The sequence below is a fragment of the Canis lupus genome, chromosome 21 (genome assembly GCF_048164855.1).
Source record: "Canis lupus baileyi chromosome 21, mCanLup2.hap1, whole genome shotgun sequence".
In the NCBI taxonomy this organism is placed as follows: domain Eukaryota; kingdom Metazoa; phylum Chordata; class Mammalia; order Carnivora; family Canidae; genus Canis; species Canis lupus.
Genome location: NC_132858.1, coordinates 24,385,947 through 24,404,972, shown reverse-complemented (window position 1 = coordinate 24,404,972; position 19,026 = coordinate 24,385,947). Strand labels below are relative to the sequence as shown.

The following is a 19,026-nucleotide window of genomic DNA, read 5'->3' as shown; positions in this document are numbered from 1 at the left end:
GGGCTTCTTCTCACACGTGCTGCACAGCAACGGAAGCCAGGTTAATAATAACGTGATCCGAAAAGACCCAAGGAAGATGGGATGTGCCATCGCTTCTCCCCCAGTGAAGAATCCTGCCAGTGGGAGGTGATGGATATTCCAATTCTTCAAAAATCCATCTTTCTAAAAATGTAGATTAAAACTTTCAAAAATAGCCTTGATGCTCCTCCAACTCCTTCCTCCCAGCACACCCCCTCGCCCAGTGGCTTAAGAACACCACGCCAGGAATTTATATTTGGTTCAAATTTGCTTAGCACACCAAGGCTAAATGCAGCTTATGCACTGATCCTACTTCCAAAACCGCTTACTTGTACACGTATGAGAGTCTGTAATGGAATGATTTATGGTTTTCGTTTAGCTCTTTCACTGCTGATTTTCGGAGATCTCTCTAGGGGTGATTATTTTGGGATATTTCTACGTCTGTGAGCTGCACAACTCTTGACAGATGTTAATTCATTCTCAGAGAGCCTCATGTTAACTGATTTACATGTTTCGTTCATTTAAGCATTCAATAGGCACCCAGGAAGCGTCAAGTACGGCGGGGCGTACGAACTTGATTAAGGCAAGGCTTCCGTCCTCAAAGAACTTGTTCTTGCTCTCAGTCACCGTACGAGTCAGGAGACGTGTTGCCACAGTGACCAAGCGTGCTGACGGAACTGAACCTCCTGGTCGGAAGCTACGTCGTGTATGTCTACAAAAGCATCCGTTCTAGCCTTTTAGCAAGAGGGCCTTGCTGTTATCCCTGGAGTAGAAATGGCCTTGGCCTCTGTGAATTGCTGGATTCCATCCATCCATCCCCAAAATGGGGCACTAGAAGGTAGGCTGACTCCACAGGGGCAGGGATTTTTGCGTGTGTGGTTTATTGTTTTGTTTTTTGTTTTTTTTGCTGTCACTAGTGTTTCTCTTTGTAAGTGCATCTACCTAGCTGAGGGCCTTTCCACCCTTCGTCGAAGTCCCTGCGCACTCAGCCTGCAGGGGCTCTCGTGCCCAAGCTTGACTTCATCTGCAATAGAGCCACTCTGAATTGCCATGCTCTGAACGAGAAGGTGGGGGGCACAGAGCCTGCTTGACAGGGTTCCTGGAAGAAGCCAGCGGGCCAGTAATGTAGGAAAGGTACTTCCTACCCAGTGCTGGGCCCCCACCCCACCTCGTGGGCTCCTGCCCTCTTGCCCAGTGGACAGAGACATGAGAGACAGGAAGCCCTGGCTGGGTAGAGATGGGGAGACTGGCACTCGGTGAGGGTACAGATCCAGCTTCCAGCAGGTTCCCACAGAGTCACTGGGCAGCTCTGGGCAGGACACAGGTACATTTTCGGCCTTGGTTTCTTCGCTGTGAAAACATTTTCTTTTTTTTATAAATTTTATTTATTTATTCATGAGAGACACAGAGAGAGAGGCAGAGACACAGGCAGAGGGAGAAGCAGGCTCCATGCAGGGAGCCCGATGCGGGACTCGATCCTGGGACCCCGAGGTCATGACCTGAGCTGAAGGCAGACGCTCAAACGCTGAGCTACCCAGGTGCCCCTGAAAACATTTTCTTAAACTGAAAACTACCATAAAAAAGGTAAACCATGACTGTAAAGGGAATCAAACAGCATTATTTTATTCAGAGATCCTCTCCTTTGACAACAGAATTCCCGGCTTGAACAATGGGATACAAACATTTAAACAACTGGCCTCTGAGAGCCTCATTACAAAAAGGATAAACTCCCAGGGATAGTATTTTATTTTATTTTGTCATTTTCTTTTATTTTGCTGCAGGGCTAAATATAGGTTAAGGGGGAAAAAAAAGAACTACTGGGATATGCATTCAATTAAATATTTCAAGGAGGATTTGGCCCAACTGGCACTGCTCCTCCACAGCCTTATCTCCTCTGGCTGGAATATCATACTGGCTTTCTGTGGGTGCAAGTTTCCTGCAGGTTTTGGTGGGCAAAGGCCCTGGTGGCTGGCCTGCACACGGAATGGAGGGGTCTGGGAACAAAGACGGGGCGCTTGCAATGTTTCCCACAAAGCGGCAAGTTGGAATTTTATCATGTTCACGTCGCCGCAATGTTCATTCACTACACAGACTTGGGTTTACTCTTTGTGACTCAAGCAAGAAAAAGGAAGGGGGGGTGTGGGGGACAGAGGCTTTTAGTTTTGTCAGACCGCTGCTTATCTGCCTCAGTCACAGCCACTAAAGCAGCGGAGTTAGAAATGCTCCCGCAATGGTCTTATCAACCACGAGCAACATGCGGCAGGGGGGACCACGCATTTTCAAGGGGGTCCCAACCAAAGCCCCGCAGCGGCTGCCGAGGAGAGGCCGAACACTCAGAGAAGGAAGACTCGGGCCTGAGCAGGAGGAGAGGGAGCCAGGCTGGCCCTTCATCACGTCCTGGTCCCCCTGACATGAGGATGGGCTCTTCTTTTGGGAAGAGGCCACAGGACCTTGTCACCTTGATGCCGGGTCCCTGACCTCCCCTTCATCACCGGGCATGTTCACTGGCTCCCACGACCTGCCTCCTTGTCTCACCCACTCTCCTTCCTCACTGTCATGCTGATTCAAGTGGGGGCTCACCCTTCCCTCAACTTCCTCAACTCAAGAAAGTCACAGGCAGCAGCTGTGACTTTTAGTCACGTACTCGTTCCTTTGTTCATTCCACAAAATCTCCAGTGAGCACCCATCACGCAACAAACAGGTGCTCCTCCAGCTGTTGGGGATAAATACGTCGACACAACAAAAATTCCTGCTCTCACCGAACTCACAGGCTAGCAGAGGGAGGCAGACAACAGGTATGATAAATAAACCGGAGAGTATATTGCTTGTCAGAAGGAACGACACAGCCACCAAAGAACTCCGGAGCGTGGGAGGCGGAATGAAGAGTGAACAGGAGTGTGGGTGGGAGGTGTGTTGTAATTACAAGCAGGACAGTCAGGTGGGCGACTCATCGGGAAGGCGAGAAAGAACTGAAGACGGACCCTTGGATGTTTGGAGGAAACATGTTCTAATCGGGAGAAAGAACAAGTGCAAAGGCCCTGGGGTCAGAGAGTCCTGCCCCATTTGAGGAATAGCAGAGGGCTTGTTCTTTAAAACTCAACTGGAAAAAAAAAATAATAAAAAAACTCAACTGGCCACAAAGGGAACGCAGCCGGACAGTAACATTGCTGGAAATACTCTAGCTGAGGCCCCTCTAGGAACTCACACACTGAGCTCCTCCTCATGAAGCCCTGCTGCAGTGGCTTGGTATCAAGTAGAGAAACCAACACAGTGGGTCAGGGCCAGCATCTAAGTCAGACACAGAATTTATTAACCATATCAGGGCACCGCATATAGAACTCATTCCTATCTATGCACCTGACCGTGATGTAAACACTTTCTTATTGTGAGTTGGGGTCAATAGGACTTGAAAGCTAGTGACCAACCCACAGGCTACCTTCTACTAAGCCCCAAGCTGCTTGCCACATGGCAGTATGAACATCTGCCCTAGAGAAATCCAGATTCCTTCCAACACGGGCTCAAGAAGGAGGACACTTCCTCGTCTGGCAGACACTGCCTGTCTCAGGAAGGACCAAAATAGAGACATTCTCGTTCCTCCAGAGACGGACACCCGGCTTCCTGGCCAGGGCTCCCTTTCCTTGCCGTGACCCCGACCCGACCGGGTGGGTTCTAACTCACGGGCAGTCTGCTGACAAGTGTCCTCCCTGGCCTGACCAACGTTTGTTCATCTGTTCTCCTGCCCCAAGGACTCACGGCTCACCTGGGATTTGCAAGAAGGTTGACTACAGAAAATGAAATGTAAGCGATCCACGGAAGCGCTACACACTGCTCGTCAGCCGCAATGTGGGAAACTCTTCAGTCAACCACCTCGATTTCTTCTTTTACGACAAAATCAAGTTTGGCAGCCCCCAGAGGCCTGGCTTTATCTGGGCAACTCACTTCTAGTTTTTATAATATGTCCTCCACTAAGCAGGAAATTATTCATGTTCCCATTTAAAGGCGTGAGGGGGCAAAGTTAGGGGTGGGGGCTCTCTCTGACAGCTCCGGGGGTGTGGGAGACTCTGTGCAAAATCTGGAGCCCCCCGCAGGCCCTTACAGCACCGGCAGGAGGACCCCAGACACGGCCCCCTCCCTCCAGCAGGAGACCAACAGATTGCTCTTAATAGAATGTTTTAAATTGCTTAAAATTGCTGCTTCTATTCCAGGCTGAAAATTACAGCCCTTGCTCTCTTTCCCACCCTCCCCCCAGAGCTCCTCGGAGCCCCTGAGGAGATCTGTACTAACAACGACATCATCAACAAAACCCGAGTGTACTTTGTGCGGAGAAAAATATTTGCAGCTTTTCAACCAGATCAAAGAGGCTGTGACTGACACACAGGTTCTCCCAAACGGATTGAGCCTTCCCTCCCCCTCTCTCTCTGTTTCTTTTTTTTTTTTTTGGTAAAAAAAAAATTACCAGCGTGATTTATGTTGCTTTCTGAAAACATTACAAATCAAACGCTAAAAATCTCTGAAACCGTATCGTGCTGAAGATGATGAATGCTGACCTTCCTCCTTTGTCATCCCACCAGTCATGTGGGTGGCGGGAGGTGGGAGGGAGGTGGCTGATGAGTAAGTCACTGTTTCCAAATAATGCTACATCGGAGTAGAGCCCGGAGACTATTCCTCACTTACTCTCCCCCAAGAGAAAGCCTTGTGTGGGTAAACAAACAAAACCCAATCTGTGTTTACTGAAAGATGGTAGGTCTGCAGAAAGCCGTGGTTGGCCGCTCCGAGGGAGAGCTACCCCGGGAAGACCCAAGGTCCCTCAGCTCGTGCTGATGATGACTGACGGGAAGAGGCCCAGCTGCTTCACGTCCTGCCTGCTGAGGCACCTGCCCCCCACCCCCCGCCTGGGGGCCCCGCTGGGCAGAGCCGGACAGCACATCTGCACAAACTATAAGGGGGGATGGTGGCAGCCCTTGCAGGTAATGAACTGCTTCTGATTCAACATCGAAGCCCCAACCCAGATGGAAACTACGGGACTTTTCTATCCCTCCAAGTGCCTGGAGGTCAGTGAGATCATATCCACTCACCACTTAGTTCTCAGCTAACAGGGCTTTGGACGCCTGGGTGGCTCGGGGCTTGAGCGTCTGTCTTCGGCTCGGGGCGTGATCCCGGGTGTCCTGGGATCCAGTCCTGCATCGGGCTCCTCGCAGGGACCCTGCTTCTCCCCTGCCTGTCCTGTGTCTCTGCCTCTCTCTGTGTGTCTTTCAGGAATAAATAAAAATCTTTTAAAGAAATGTATAAATTAAATAAATAAATAAAAAGCCAGGGCTTTCTGACCTGGGCTGTACACTGGAATTGCAAGGCCCCATCCCAGACCGGCAGTCCACACCTGGGGGTGGCCCTGGCATCTGCGTTGTAAGGAACAGCTCCCTGGGCGATCCTAATGTGCATCCAGCACTGAGAATGGCTGAAGAGGCAGAGGGCCAGGCGTGACTTGTTGGGGAACGCAGTCTGCTCACCTCCCGGTTCTTTCTCATAGAGCCCTGCAGGTGGCCTCCTGGCCACCCATGCAGCGCCTCGAGGCTGGGAGGAAGACAGGCTGGGGACTTTCAAGGGCCTCGGCTAGACTCCCACAGCAGATTTTTACAGTCCGCACGTCCCACTCCTCTATTTTCCACTGTAAAAATATTCCTGACCGTCTACTGCAAGCCCAGATACCCCTGACCGCACAGGGGAGAACGAGAGGCCCCTTCCTTCTCCTCAAGGCATGGATATGAAAAGGATGAGAATAAGCCACCCCAACATACGCCGCTTTGGAGTGAAGATTATTTTGAGCAGAAGGCAACTAAGGAAAGGTAGACATGGGAAGAGCTCAGTGCCTGCCCCCATCTGCCTAAAAGCAGGACGTAGGTAGATTCCCTTCTGGAAAGGTGACATCATCTCCCTGTGAAGTGTCCTTCACTCTTACAGCAAGCAGAGAATTTCTAACCACCAGAGACAGAGAAGGCACTGAAATGAGTCTATATAAACACCCTTTACTAAATAACCCTTATCTATCATTAGTTTCCCATATTTTTGAACAAGCTATGTAATAAGAGAACTTGCTCACCATTTGCAAAGCACCTCAGAAAGCCAGCAGCCATCCTCAAGTGTTGGCTCTATGTATATACACTATTCCTATTCCCAAATGCAATGAAATATGTGTTAACAAAATTAAAAACAGGAAATGGCCATTTAAGTACATTAAACATGTGTTTTTTTTTTTAATTTAAGAAAATCCAAGAAGAAAATTTGGATTGTTCTTTTTCCTCTCAAAGCAATTAATTATTTCATTCATCACTTAGTTTGGGTTATTTTTGAGTTTTCATATCTAAGAATTTTATGTTGTCAGCCTTCCTGTGATGAAGATACGAAATGTACCTCAAATAAAAAACAAATAAATACAAATAAAGAAAACAAAACCTAAAAAAAAAAAAAAATGCTTTGGATTTTTCTTTTCCATGAAGTCCTCACGCACATTAAATTAAATATAAAATATTAATATTAATAACACTTTTTTTCCTGCTAACCTGTCCTGTGTCTATTTAATTTGCAGGCCTCCGTGAATCACCTAAGAAGGTACAGTTTTTTTTTTCCCTTACACTCTTGGACAGTCCTAAGTATTCTGCATTCTCTGCTTCTCTCACTGAATCCTTACCACCAACCTATGAGATAGTTATCATTGTGCCCATTTTGCAGGGGAAGAAACCCGAGCTCAGAAACATTAAGCAGCCGTCCAGGGTCACGAAGTGAGGAACGACAGCGGTCTGATGTGTTCCGAACCTCAGAGCCAGACTGCGGAGAAAACGGGCCACAGAAATGAACTCAGGAGCAGAGGCGTAAGTCAACACAGCTCCTACTTTAACGGGGTTGTCTCAAAACAGAGGTTTTAGTTACAATTCTTTAAACAAGAGAAGAAGAAACTCAAATAATTTAGAATTCTTAATGACATTTTGAGGCATAGCTTCAAACACCCTGAATAAATAATGAATGTCACCGAAAGGACACAGAGCAGAGAGGCTGAATCACATGCAGGCAGTGCCAAGAGCAGACTGAAAAAAGCAAATACTTGACAGCACGCTCTGTGGGTTGTTAACAACATCTGAAAATCTTTCTAGATCAGCAGATTTCCTAGACAGCCACGATCTACTGTGAGGAGCCTGTCAGCCACCAGCTAATTCCTGATCAATGAGAAACCAAAGGATGGCAAATAGACCAGTTCGGATGTGGAAGAGTTGTGGGTCTGAGGTCAAAGGCCACCCATTTCCTAGCAGAGTCCAGACTAAGCGGGGAGCGGGGAGCAGGGAAGGAGGACGACGTATAGGACTGAGGAGGAGGAAAGAAGGGAGAGAAAGAAGCACAAAGACAGACAGACCGCCTGAGCCTGAAGACAGGACAGGCACTGAGGAGAGGCACTTGTGGTAGGAGGCTGCGGGGCAGCTGCCTGGGGTCAGCTGGTGATCCGTCCATTCATCACGGAAAACTCTGACTCAGACGAGGCTGCCATTGGATGGACACAGTCGTCCTGTGCCCTAATCACTCGGCCGCTTAATAAAGTACCATAGACCAGGTGGCTTCTGAACAACAGAAATGTGTTTCTAAATTGGCTGGGGAGCCTGGAAGTCCCAGATCCGGTGCTGGTATGTCTGGGTCCTGGTGAGAACCCCCTTCTGGGCTGCACATTGCTGAATTTTCACGTAGCCCCACGGGAAAAAAAGACAAAAAGCTAGCTCTCTGGCCTATTCTTACAAGGGCACTAATCCCACTCATGAGGGCTCCACCCTCATGACCCAATCACGTCCTAAAGGCCCCACCTCCTCATATAATCGCACTGAGATCACGGTTTCAACATACGAATGGGGGGGGGGGAGGAAATGCGAACACCTCGTCTTATTAAAGTTTATTTTAGTACTCTCCACACCCAGTGTGGGGCTCAAACTCATGCCCCAGAGATCAAGACTCTTGCTCTTCCAACCCAGCCGGCCCCTCAAACATCTCTGAGCCGGCCCCTCAAACATCTCTTAATGCTCTGACACAGGTTGGCAGACGACCAGGATGGAGGGTGAGACATGCAGCGGACTCCTGGCGAGGTTACCAGCTTGACCCCGGCTATGGATCCTGGTAAGGGTTTGCACAGGAGGGTAGAGGTGCGTTCTTTGGTCAGTTCAGTTCAGGACACGCTGGTTAGACAACGTTCAACAGATTTCTTTTCAGCAGGGTTTCTCTGAGGCTCTTGTGTGATCTCTAGGAGCAGGACAGTAGCTCCCAAGTTTAGGTGACGACGGGTGGAGCGCTGTAGATGCGGGGCTACAAAGGCAGGGCCTTAGGAAAGCTACTAGGGCGCCGAAGGAACTGGCGAGGCCTGAGGGCCCCTGAGCTGTGCCATGGGGGGGGTCTTGTCCTCTCCTGCACACTAAAGGGGAGAGTCGTCATTTATCCACTCAGCCTCACCTGCAGCTGGGCAACCTGGGTGGTGGTAGCAGGATGACTATTTCTCCACGTTTCATTTCACCGGGCATTTAAAGTGTGACTTCCAGCGGGTGTGATATTCTCAGAGACCAAAACTGGGCCTCTGTCTGATGACTGACACTGAACAAATGCCAGAAATGAGGAACAGCAGGGTCTCAGGGACAACTGAGTGGTGGAGATGAAACCAGAATCGGGGTTCCGGACCCTCAGCCTGAGCTCCTCCCCCTGCGCTGGCTGACCCTCCTCCCTGCTCATTTACTACTGAAGGTGCAACTCCAACCAATGTTTAAAAATTTAAGAGGATCTGTGTCCTTGCACTGCAGGGGAGGCAGTAAATCCCACCTTCCCGTGGCTGCCCAGCCTCCTGTTGGTCTCCGATGACACTTCCACATTATTTATCCTGTAAAAGAAACATTAACAAGAAAGCAAGCCAGAGAAACTCCCCAAGGCTGGGAGGGTAAATGGCTGCCCACCACTGGAGCAGACAAATATGCAAATGGTGTTGCCCTCCCTTCTCCTTTGTTCAAGAGGCAGAGGAGCAAAAACACAGCATAAAGGGAGCTTTTGGGAAATGGGTCATTGGGATTGTGAGGAGATGCTCCACTTACCCATTCAAAACGAGAGACTGGCTAATTAGATCATGTACTTGGAAACTGGGTCTACTTTTTTTTTTTAAGACTTTATTTATTCATTCATGAGAGACACAGAGAGAAACAGAGAGGCAGAGACACAGGCAGAGGGAGAAGCAGGCTCCACGCAGGGAGCCCAATGTGGGACTCGATCCCGGGACCCCAGGATCACGCCCTGGGCTGAAGGCAGCGCTAAACCACTGAGCCACCTGGGCTGCCCTGGTTCTACATTTGTAACAACTTCACAGACTGACCCAAAAAGAGACAAACCAAGGTAATCCAGAAGGAAGCCTCAGTGCCCCTGGGGGGAGAAGGAGGCTCACTGGTAGGTCTGGGTGGATAAGCCAGCAGACAGGAAAGGAGGTCTGGGTAAAGTGGAGATAACCCCCAAGGCTTTCAATCGAAGGTTCTCTTCTACAACAACCCGAGGTCAGTCAGTGGGCACATGCAGGAACTCACATGGAATTTACACACCACACTTGACGATACCCCTAACTCCCCCGGCCCCACCTGGCTCCACCTGGCTCCAGGTGCTTCCCGCAGCGACACAAGGTAGCATGTATTTACTCTTGGGGGCATACATTCCACACATGTTTACTGTGGGTCGTCTACTTCCTGGGAGGCCCTGTTCTCAGAAGCATTGACAACACAGAACTCCTGCACTCAAAGCTCGCGCTGGTCAAGCATCTCCTCTAGGCCTGGCATCTCACTGAGTCCTCAAGTATTAACACCCCCTTTGTTGGGGACCTGGAGGTGCCGAGCAGGGACATAACTTACCCCGAACACAGAGTAAATGACAGAGTCAGGGCTGGAGCCACATAAGCAGGACTCCAAAGTCTTCATTCACAAGCCCTAATCATTCATGCCTCTCTTAGGAGAAGAAAAGACTGATTGTGCCCTGGACCTGAACTCATTTCCTCCTGGGTTAGAGATCCCCCAAGACCACACCCGGGTGTGACAGTTCACTAGGAGGACTTGTGGGATTCAGCAGTTAATTGTACTCACGGTTGTAGTTTATTACAGGATAGAAAGCAAAATGAGCAATGGGAAAAGGTCTGTGGGGCAAAATCTGGGGGAAACCAGATGCAAGCTTCCAAGACTCCTCCTTTTAAAAAATATTTTATTTATTTGAGAGAGAGAGAGAGAGAGAGAGAGAGCGCGCATGAATGGGGCAGGAAGGGCAGAGGGAGAGGGAGAAGCAGGCTCTCCCCTGAGCAGGGAGCCCAACCTGGGGCTCAATTCCCAGGACCCCAGAATCATGACCTGAACTAAAGGCAGATGCTTAACTGGCTGATCCAGGTGCCCTTCAAGAGCCTTCCCAGTGGAGGCACCCAGGATATACTTAATTCCCCTAGCAATGAGGTGTAACAACACAGGAGAAATACTCTGCATCGGGGAAGCTCACTGGAGGCCCGCTACCCAGGGTTTTCACTGGGGCTGGTCACGTAGGCACCCTCTGCCTAGCCCATGCCACAGTTCCAGGCTCTCCAGGATAAACCACGCTGTCTGTGCAAACACATGAGGCCCAGGGAGCCTCGGGGGGGGGGGGGGTTAGTTCCCTCAGGAGGCGTCTAGAAAGTCAGTATTCCTTGACTCTGCCCCTTGGTAGTGTGCTTAGCAATGGGGAATCTGATGGGCTGGCCTGGGAAGAGATGACACTGGAGACATCAGTCACTCTGGGGTCAACCCCTCAGAGTCACCCAGCTGCAGGGGTTAGGGTCAAGTCTAAGAAACTCTCAGCACCCCCAGTCCCCTAGTTTATGATCCAGACTCCCCTTGTGATGCTACCAAGAGATAACAGACTTAAGTGTCCCAGGCTTTGCAGGAGAGGAATTGTATATTTTGCTTCTTTCAGCTCTTATTGATTTTAAAGCCTGACCTATTCATTTGAACCCACGCTAATAATGCCAGAGCCTCTACAACTGCGTAAGTGGTACTCGACAGGATGAATGGTTTTGGCCAATGAGCATTTATTAAGTTCAAAGGAAGAGAGGGGAGATTACAAAGGAATCAGATGTGGGACCCTGATCCCACAAGGTTTAGCATCTATTAGAAGGGTAATCGAATGTCAAGGAAAGAACACGGGCTTTGGAAACAGACCTGAGTTCATTACTGCCCAGCCCCATCACTTAGCGACTATGTAGCTTTGGGCAAGAAACTTAACCTGTGTAGTCTCAGTTTTCTCATCTGTAAAATGGAGAGGACAGCATCCACCTCCCAGGGCTGAGATTATCTACATAAGGGTGTGGCGGTGTGAGCAGCAGTGCCTCTGTCCTGCATTCGACACCAATGGAGGCCCCCAAAGGCGTGCACGGTGGCAGCCCTGGCCATGTACGTGTCACGTGTGCTTCACCAATGGTGTGGTGCTCTTATACTACTGTCGTTGGTGCTACTGCATGAGTCCGTACCCCAGGAGAGTTCTCATCTGAGCCGTGATGGAATTCTGAAGTCACTCCCAGATGTGATCATGGTTCACCAAAAGGAGACGTGCGAATTCAAGTTTGAAAGCTGGAGATCTTTTGCCTGGCTGCATCTGGAAGCACATTCCAGGAAGAGGGAAAGGCATGAGCCAAAGGTGGAAAGCCAAGGAGCACCTACAGGCAACGGTGAAGAGTACAGATCTGGGTAATCTTCACTATTGAGCAAGAAGCTTGGCTTTAGGGATGCCCAGGTGGCCCAGTGGTTGAGCATCTGCCTTTGTTCAGCCCAGGGCATGATCCCTAGGTCCTGGGATCGAGTCCACATCAGGTTTCCCACAGGGAGCCTGCTTCTCCCTCTGCCTACATCTCTGCCTCTCTCTCTGTGTCTCTCATGAATAAATAAATAAAATCTTTAAAAAAAAAAAACAAAAGAGCTCAGCTTTATGCAGTGGGCAGAGAAAGTAAAGATTAGGACTGAGTGTGAGTGAAGGGGACTGGAGGTGGGGAGCAGAGGGCAGGGAGCCCCAGTAGGAAGCTACAGTGGAGGCAGGACACAGGCAATTCAGCTCCCATAGCGGGGTTCTAAAAGGATCAATTCAGGCCTCATTCATTCAGCAAATAATGTTCTCAGTCCTGGGATGGGTGGTGTCCGGGCAGGCATGGCCACTAGGAGGTGGTACAGCTCCTCCCCGGCGGTTGTGATGCTCCAGAGTTCGCAGGTAAATGACACCTACCAGCAGCCACAGTGCTAATTTCAAGAAAGCTGTTTCTGGGAATGGAAAAGGATCTCCCGCTCTTGCCCCTCCTCTACTGCACTCCCCAGCTCCATCACATCCCCCCAGGCCTGATGTACAGAAAAGCTGCACTGTAAAGACGAAGCAGAGCTTTAGGCGGGGGGCTGTGGGGAGACAGGTGCAGGCCCCCCACAGGATCCCCTGCTCTCAACGAGGACGGCACCTGCCTCGACACCGCTGGCCCTAAGGCAGCTCTGGCTGTGCACACGCCCTTCCCACCCAGTGGCTGAGTCCCGGGCGATGGCTTTCTTCCCAATTATTGTCTGCGATGAGCGAGGCAGGGCTGTGGAGGGCTGCAGGGCGTGGACCCGAGCACCTGCCAGAAGCAGACACGCGGCTCATTTTTAACGAGAAGTAAACAGGAGCAGGGGTCAGACTCAAACTCTCTCCCTCGGGCTCCTCTCTCACCAGCCTGCGGATACTGCCATGCAAGGTCGGCACAAGATGGTGTCTCTGGACTCACCTGTCTTTCTAGGGCCTTCCAACTTGGGTTATTTTGTCCTTTGCTATTTACCACATGCTGACACTTTCCTCTTTGGTTTTCCTCTTGCTTCCTGCCAACTTAATTTTGTCCAGGACAAAATTTGCTTCTCCAGGCTCTTTTCCACTCTCTTACAGATTTGATTTGAGATTTCGTCTCCTCATGTCTGTACAGAGTCCCTGGACACTGTGTCTCCTCCCCACCCCGTCCTGAATGCCGGCTCACTACCAAGGAGCCCACAGAAAGCCCATCTTCCCAGGCCCCCCAAATGAGGTTAGATACTCCCTTCATCTGCCACGTTGGTTCTCAACACAATTCCCCAGCTGGCCTTGGTCTATTCCTCTTTTTAGGCTCTGAGATTCTTGAGGGCTCACATCTTATTTCTCTTTACAATCCCAGGGCACATCATGGCGAACGGTGCACAGGAGGTGCCAACAACGCTAGCTGAATGGATGGTTCAGCGGAGGGATAAATGAGGGTCCATTTCGCTGACTTCAGTTGCCCCTTCCAGAGCACCTACCACCACAATCTATCACAAAAGCTTCGAGCTAAAATGTTATTTCAATTCATTACCAATGCTGTCTGCTGACCTCAGCCAGGGTCCCATACTTCACAGGGCCGGTGATGTGCAGGCAGAAGACAACTGAATTCTCCATGTCCTTCAGAACCTGGGAGATAAGGTTTGGGAGCCTTGCTGGGGTGGAGTCATCCCAGTGCAGCATCCTCTGCCACTGCATGTGCCAGGGGTCACCAGGACCCAGCATCCAAGAGATTGGAAGACCCTACGATGGCCCTGTCACCTTCCTCTTCTTCCATCTCTCAGACCTCCGCTTACACCTCCAACCCCTTCGGTTTCACACACCTCTCATCACAACTACCTCAGACTCACGCCTTCCCTTGGGCCCCACCAGTAAACATAATCATCAGAAGGATCTCCCCAAAGCAGGCAGTGAGAGAAAAATAATACAGGTCCTTGATGTCACAGCTAAGGAACGGAAAAGCTGGATCTGCCAGTGAAGGAATGGAGATGCCCCTTGAGTCAGCACCAAAACTCAGAGAGGAAATAGAGTCCAAGTGCATGAGGACGGGGGAGGCTAAGCCTCCACACACATTCCCTCCGTTTTAACCCCTGAAACAATGGGGGAGGAGTTCAAACCCAAATGACACGGGGGTGGAAGACAATGAGCATGCACGGCATCACTGTTCCCCAATTTATAGTTTTCTTTTCACTCTTCTGTGTTTTCTAGAATCCCCGTACCAGACTGTACCACTTACAATAGAAGAAAAAGAAAAAGATATTAATGGACGCAGGGAGGGAAAGGAATAAAAAAACAGGCACTAGGGACCCGAGCTGACGGCTCACCATCGCGCCGCCGCAGGGCACACGGGAAGCTGGGTACCGCTTGGCAGGGCTGGGAGAGGTCAGAGTCACAGGACCTGGGCGTGAAGTCATCTGCAGCGTTCCATCAGCGAGACCACAGCCATCGGCTGGGATATTTGGAACACACGTACCATGTTAGGAATCTCTGGCGACTTGAAAAATGCACAGGATGCTGTGGGTAATGGGTTGGATTGTGTCCTCCACAAAGGTATGTCCAAGTCCTCACCGGTGTAACCACGAATGTGACCTTATTTGGAAATAGGGTCTATGCAGATGTAACTGGGTGAAGGGCTGAGAGATGAGATCATTCTGGATTTAGGGTGGGCCCTCAGTGCCATGACCAGAGTCCCGTAGGAGTAAGGACGGGGAGATGTGAGGCACAGAGACACACGTATGGAAGGAGGTCAGATAAAGATAGAAGCCAAGAGCGATCTAAGGTCTACAGGCTAAGCAATGCCAAGGATTGCCGGAAGCAACCAGAAGCTAGGAGACAGGCTTGGATCAAATTCTCCTTCACGGCCTCTGGAAGGAACCCATCCTGGTGACGCTCTGACTTTGGGCCTCTGGCCTCCAGGACTGTGAAAAGAATACATTCCTGTTATCTTAAGCTACTGAGATGAGCGAGGGGTCCTTTGTGGTTACGTATGGCCACCCTGGGAAACCAACCCACTAGGACAAGCAGGGACAAGCAGAAGCAGCTCCCAGAACTGTTCACAGGATGGTTTCAGTGACGTAGAAGAACTGGGCGGCAGGCGCGTCTTACTACTTATACTGAGAGAGAAAACGTCATTAAATGCACGAGCCATCTGCCATTTTAGCACCGAAGATTTGCAAACAGCAAAACGCTGCTACCTGCGTGAGGGTTCTTACTCACTAGACGTCTGATCTCCAAAATAATCTGGGGAGGTGAGAGCACTGGGGACAGACGTTATACTAATGAGCAGCTGGAGGGGGATCAAGAAATCGAGCTGGTGGCTGAGTCTGCACACAAATTTGGGTCTCTTGGTGCATCTCACCAGCTGCCGTCCATGTGGCCATCTCACTTAGCTGCTGTGCACTGAATTGTGTTGTCCCCACCACCCCCAAATCCACATGTTGAAGTCCTAACCCCCAGCACCTCAGGATGTAGGCGTGGTTGGAGATGAAGGTCTTTAAGAAGGGATTATGTTAAAATGATGTCTTTAGCCAGGCCCTACTTGTGTCTATGCTGACTGGGGTCCTTATAAAAAGAGGAAATTGGGGAACACAGGAAAAGAAACACAGCAGATGCACACACGTACAGAGGGAAGACCACGCGAGGAAACAGAGAGAAGGCGGCCGTCTGTAAGCCAGGGAGAGAGGCCTCAGAAGAAGCCTGACCGTGATCCTGGATGTCTAGTCTCCAGCATTAGGAAAATATAATTTCTGTTGCTAAGCCTTGCCACCTGGGGTCCTGTGTTATGGCAGCCCAAGCTAACCACGGCTCTTACGGAGGCTGCAACACAGGTCTTTTTGCCCGTTTTTCCTTTTCCGGTGGCATCCTCTCGGGACTCAAACAGCAAGCAGCAAAATGCATAATTCCCAGCTACAGGATTCTTCTACCCCGTGAGGTTATTTCCAGGCCAACAGTAACAGCCAAGGCTTCTGGAAAATCCATCTTCTGCAGAAGGTCCGCCAAGCCCAGTGGGAAGGTGAAGTGGTCAAAGCCACACCTGCTAGACTTTCCAGCCTCCGGTGGTTTCTCATTTAGAGCCACAGGCCACCGATGGTGCAGGGTGGGGTTTGGTTTTCTTTTTGGCGGAAAGGGTGGGAGGCTCCTGGCTGGCTCGGTTGGTAGAGCACGCGACTCTTGATCATCTCAGAGTCCTGAGTTCAAGCCCCACACTGGGCACAGGGTCTACTTAAAAAAAACCAAACCAAATCAAATCAAAACCAAACAAACAACCAAACAAACAAAAAAAACCCCAAAAAAACCAAAAACGAAAATTAAAAAATCTCTGCGATTTCTCTTTCAGGCCAGGGGATGCTTTGTGACTTTTAGACAGGGGAAGCAAGGCTGCAAGAGGTGGGTGTGATAGGCTCTGGAAGAGAACAGGGTTCGGACACTGGTTTCAATCACTCCAGTGTTTTCAAGCAAACCGCTTCCCCAAGTTGAGACTCAGTTTCCCCATCTGTAATCCTATCCACCTCCCCGCTGGGTGTGGGTCTATAATGTCAAGCACTCAGCACAGTGCCCACCACACAGGAGGTGCTACTTTTTATGCGTATTAGTGGAAAGGCTGCATGGATTTGGCTCCTTTTTCAATGGTATTCGGAGCCCACTGGGTAACCTGGCCTTTCCCCTCTGCGGTGACAGGAGACTGGGGCCGGGTTTTTGCGTGACTGCACCGTGCATCTGAATTTCCATTCTCGGCCTTTAAAGATCAACAACCTTCATACACAAATTCCAACCTCTGAGGCCTTTCGACAAATGGGAAGATGCAGCAATCCACAGAGCACCCCCTCCACGGCAGCGTGCGCCGGCAGTGAGGTGCGGCCTGCCCTCCCACGTGCACGGGTCCCCCCGGCCGGCCACACCACTGCCCACCTGCTTGGCCTCCGTGCACCTGACTCAAGGTCAATGTGTCCGTATGACTCCAGGGGCAGCAAGAAGGGGGTAGGAACCAGGCAGCAGGGGCCGCGTGCACCGCCATCAAGGCAGCGAATCCTCACCCGCTTTGCTGAAAGGTGGTGTAGCCGGCGTTCGGAGTTAATGATGAGCCCCATTTAAAGGAGGCAGGTGAACAAGTTGTACTATTAACATTTCCGCCTCAAGACGTCAGCAGTAGCTATTAAACTGATCATGATCACAATTACAGCGGAATTATAGAGCCGCACAGACAGACAGATGGATTTTCTTGCATCTAAGCCCTTTTTGTGTAGCTCACTTAACAAATCCGGCAGGGCTGTCTGAGTGAGGTCTAGACTGTCGTCCGCCCTTTCATTGAGGACAAATAGCAAAGAGAGGCTGGGGGTGTTCCTGAGCTCAGAGCGGCTGACAGGCGGCCAGGGGTGCTTCCCAGAGCCCCCACCCTGCCCAGCACCCGGGGGAGGCCTCCCCACAGAGTCAAGGAAGGAGGAGGCCTACGAGCAAGGAACAGAGATTTATTTTTTCTCAGAAAAATGGAACAAATTAGCTCCTGCACATCCTATCTGAGATTCGAGGAAAGGTCCCAATCGTAAGGCTTGGAAAAAAAAAATCACTGATGCTGCAATTTCACAGAGCAAATCAATACTGCAGCTTAAATGAGAATTTATTGCCTTCAGAAATGCAGATGAGGCTATGCTTGGAGTCTCAGCCTGCCCTCCACCCAGGTCTGCGGACTTCCCAGGGCTCCAGCTGGGTCCTGTTCAGGTAAGGGAGGACTCCGTGCAGACCAAGCCTGGCTCCTCTGGCTGGGGGGACCCGGCTCCGCCACACGTTGCCATAGAAACCACTATCTGAACACCCTGCCCTTCATCTCTCTGTACTGGGTAGCCCACATCCCTTCCTCCCCCGACCCTGCTCCTTTTATTGACCAACACCTTACCCCCACCCCACCCCCCAGCCCCCCTTTCCCCTTGAACTCTGGGCTCGGACTACACCGCAGCCCAGAGCTGCTCGGAGCATGCGAGCCCCTGGACCTCGGGACAGCTGTCCTGGCTTCCTGGAGGGAAGCATCCGCCCTCCCACGGCCTCCCCAAGCCTTCTAAGACGCATGTAAAAATCCAATCCTCCGCTCTCTCTTTACTTTTATCTTTGCTGTGTGCTCTGGGGAGTTTTCACAAAACAAACGAACATGAACTTCAAGGTATGGAGAGTGTAAATCACTGCCAATCCTCCCAGGCCTCCAAAGGCTACAAACGCCACTTAGCCAAGGACCAAAGAAAAGCCCAACGGGTGATTATTCTTATTAAATAAACACTACCCTCCCTTCACCTTGCATCCTGCTCCATAGAGCATTTTCACCTCTATTAACACCATCAGATCCTGAGGACAGCCCGGCTGGAGAGGCAGGGCAGGTACATGTATCTCTTCCTTTGTTGGGGGGTGGGGGGGGTGGGGGGCACAATTGACAAAAAACATACAAAGGGTTTGGGTTTTTGTTTTGTTTTGTTTTGTTTTGCTGTTCTTGAGGGTTAAGTTTTGGTTTCCTTTCCTTTTGTTTTTATTTTGCCTTTCCTTTTTGTCTTTTCATGTAGACCAGGTATTTGAAAGGGCGGATAAAGGCTAAAGGTGGAATATGCAGCTTATTTATATATCTTGGGGGGAAGCTTTTGCCTTGGATGGGAAATGCAATCATGGGTTCCGCAAGCCATGGCTGCACACTCACCCTTTGCCTTTCCCTCCAATCAGGACCTATTGTTTCGCCTTTCAAATATGGGAATATACCAGCTCTTTCCATATGAAAGAATTCTCCTTATTTAAATAAAAAAATTCTTTTAAAAAAGAAAAAAGTATACAGAAGAAAAATTTAAAAATAAAAACGTGTGTGTGTGCGTATTCATATTCAACAGTACCAGTATTAAAAAAAAACTAGCTAGCAATCGTCACTTTCTAGTCATTAAAAAAATATTCTTATCCAGCCACTCTCAACGGCACTGTCTGCCCATCCCCCACCCCGCTGACTCTGTCTTCCATTTCTTGAGTATTGTTTTGCAACTTTAAAGTCCATTTTTAAATGCTTTCACATATACATTTATGCCTCTAATCAATATACAGCACTGGTTTGCGTATGTTGTTTAAAGCGCACACGATTGCACGATAACCACATAATCGATCAACATCTCGCTCTTTCTTAAACCTTAA

General features: G+C 50.0%; 1 protein-coding gene and 1 long non-coding RNA gene across 5 annotated transcripts in view; one reads left to right on the top strand and one right to left on the bottom strand.

Annotated features, from left to right (window-relative positions):
* LDLRAD3 (low density lipoprotein receptor class A domain containing 3) overlaps positions 1-19,026 on the bottom strand; it is a 232,023-nt gene that overhangs the window by 52,536 nt on the left and 160,461 nt on the right. The window lies entirely within an intron of this gene.
* On the top strand, positions 351-18,233 carry LOC140612912 (uncharacterized). Its single transcript, XR_012014041.1, has 4 exons — positions 351-856; positions 6,745-6,884; positions 8,084-8,166; positions 13,238-18,233. It is a non-coding gene; the product is annotated as an uncharacterized lncRNA (long non-coding RNA).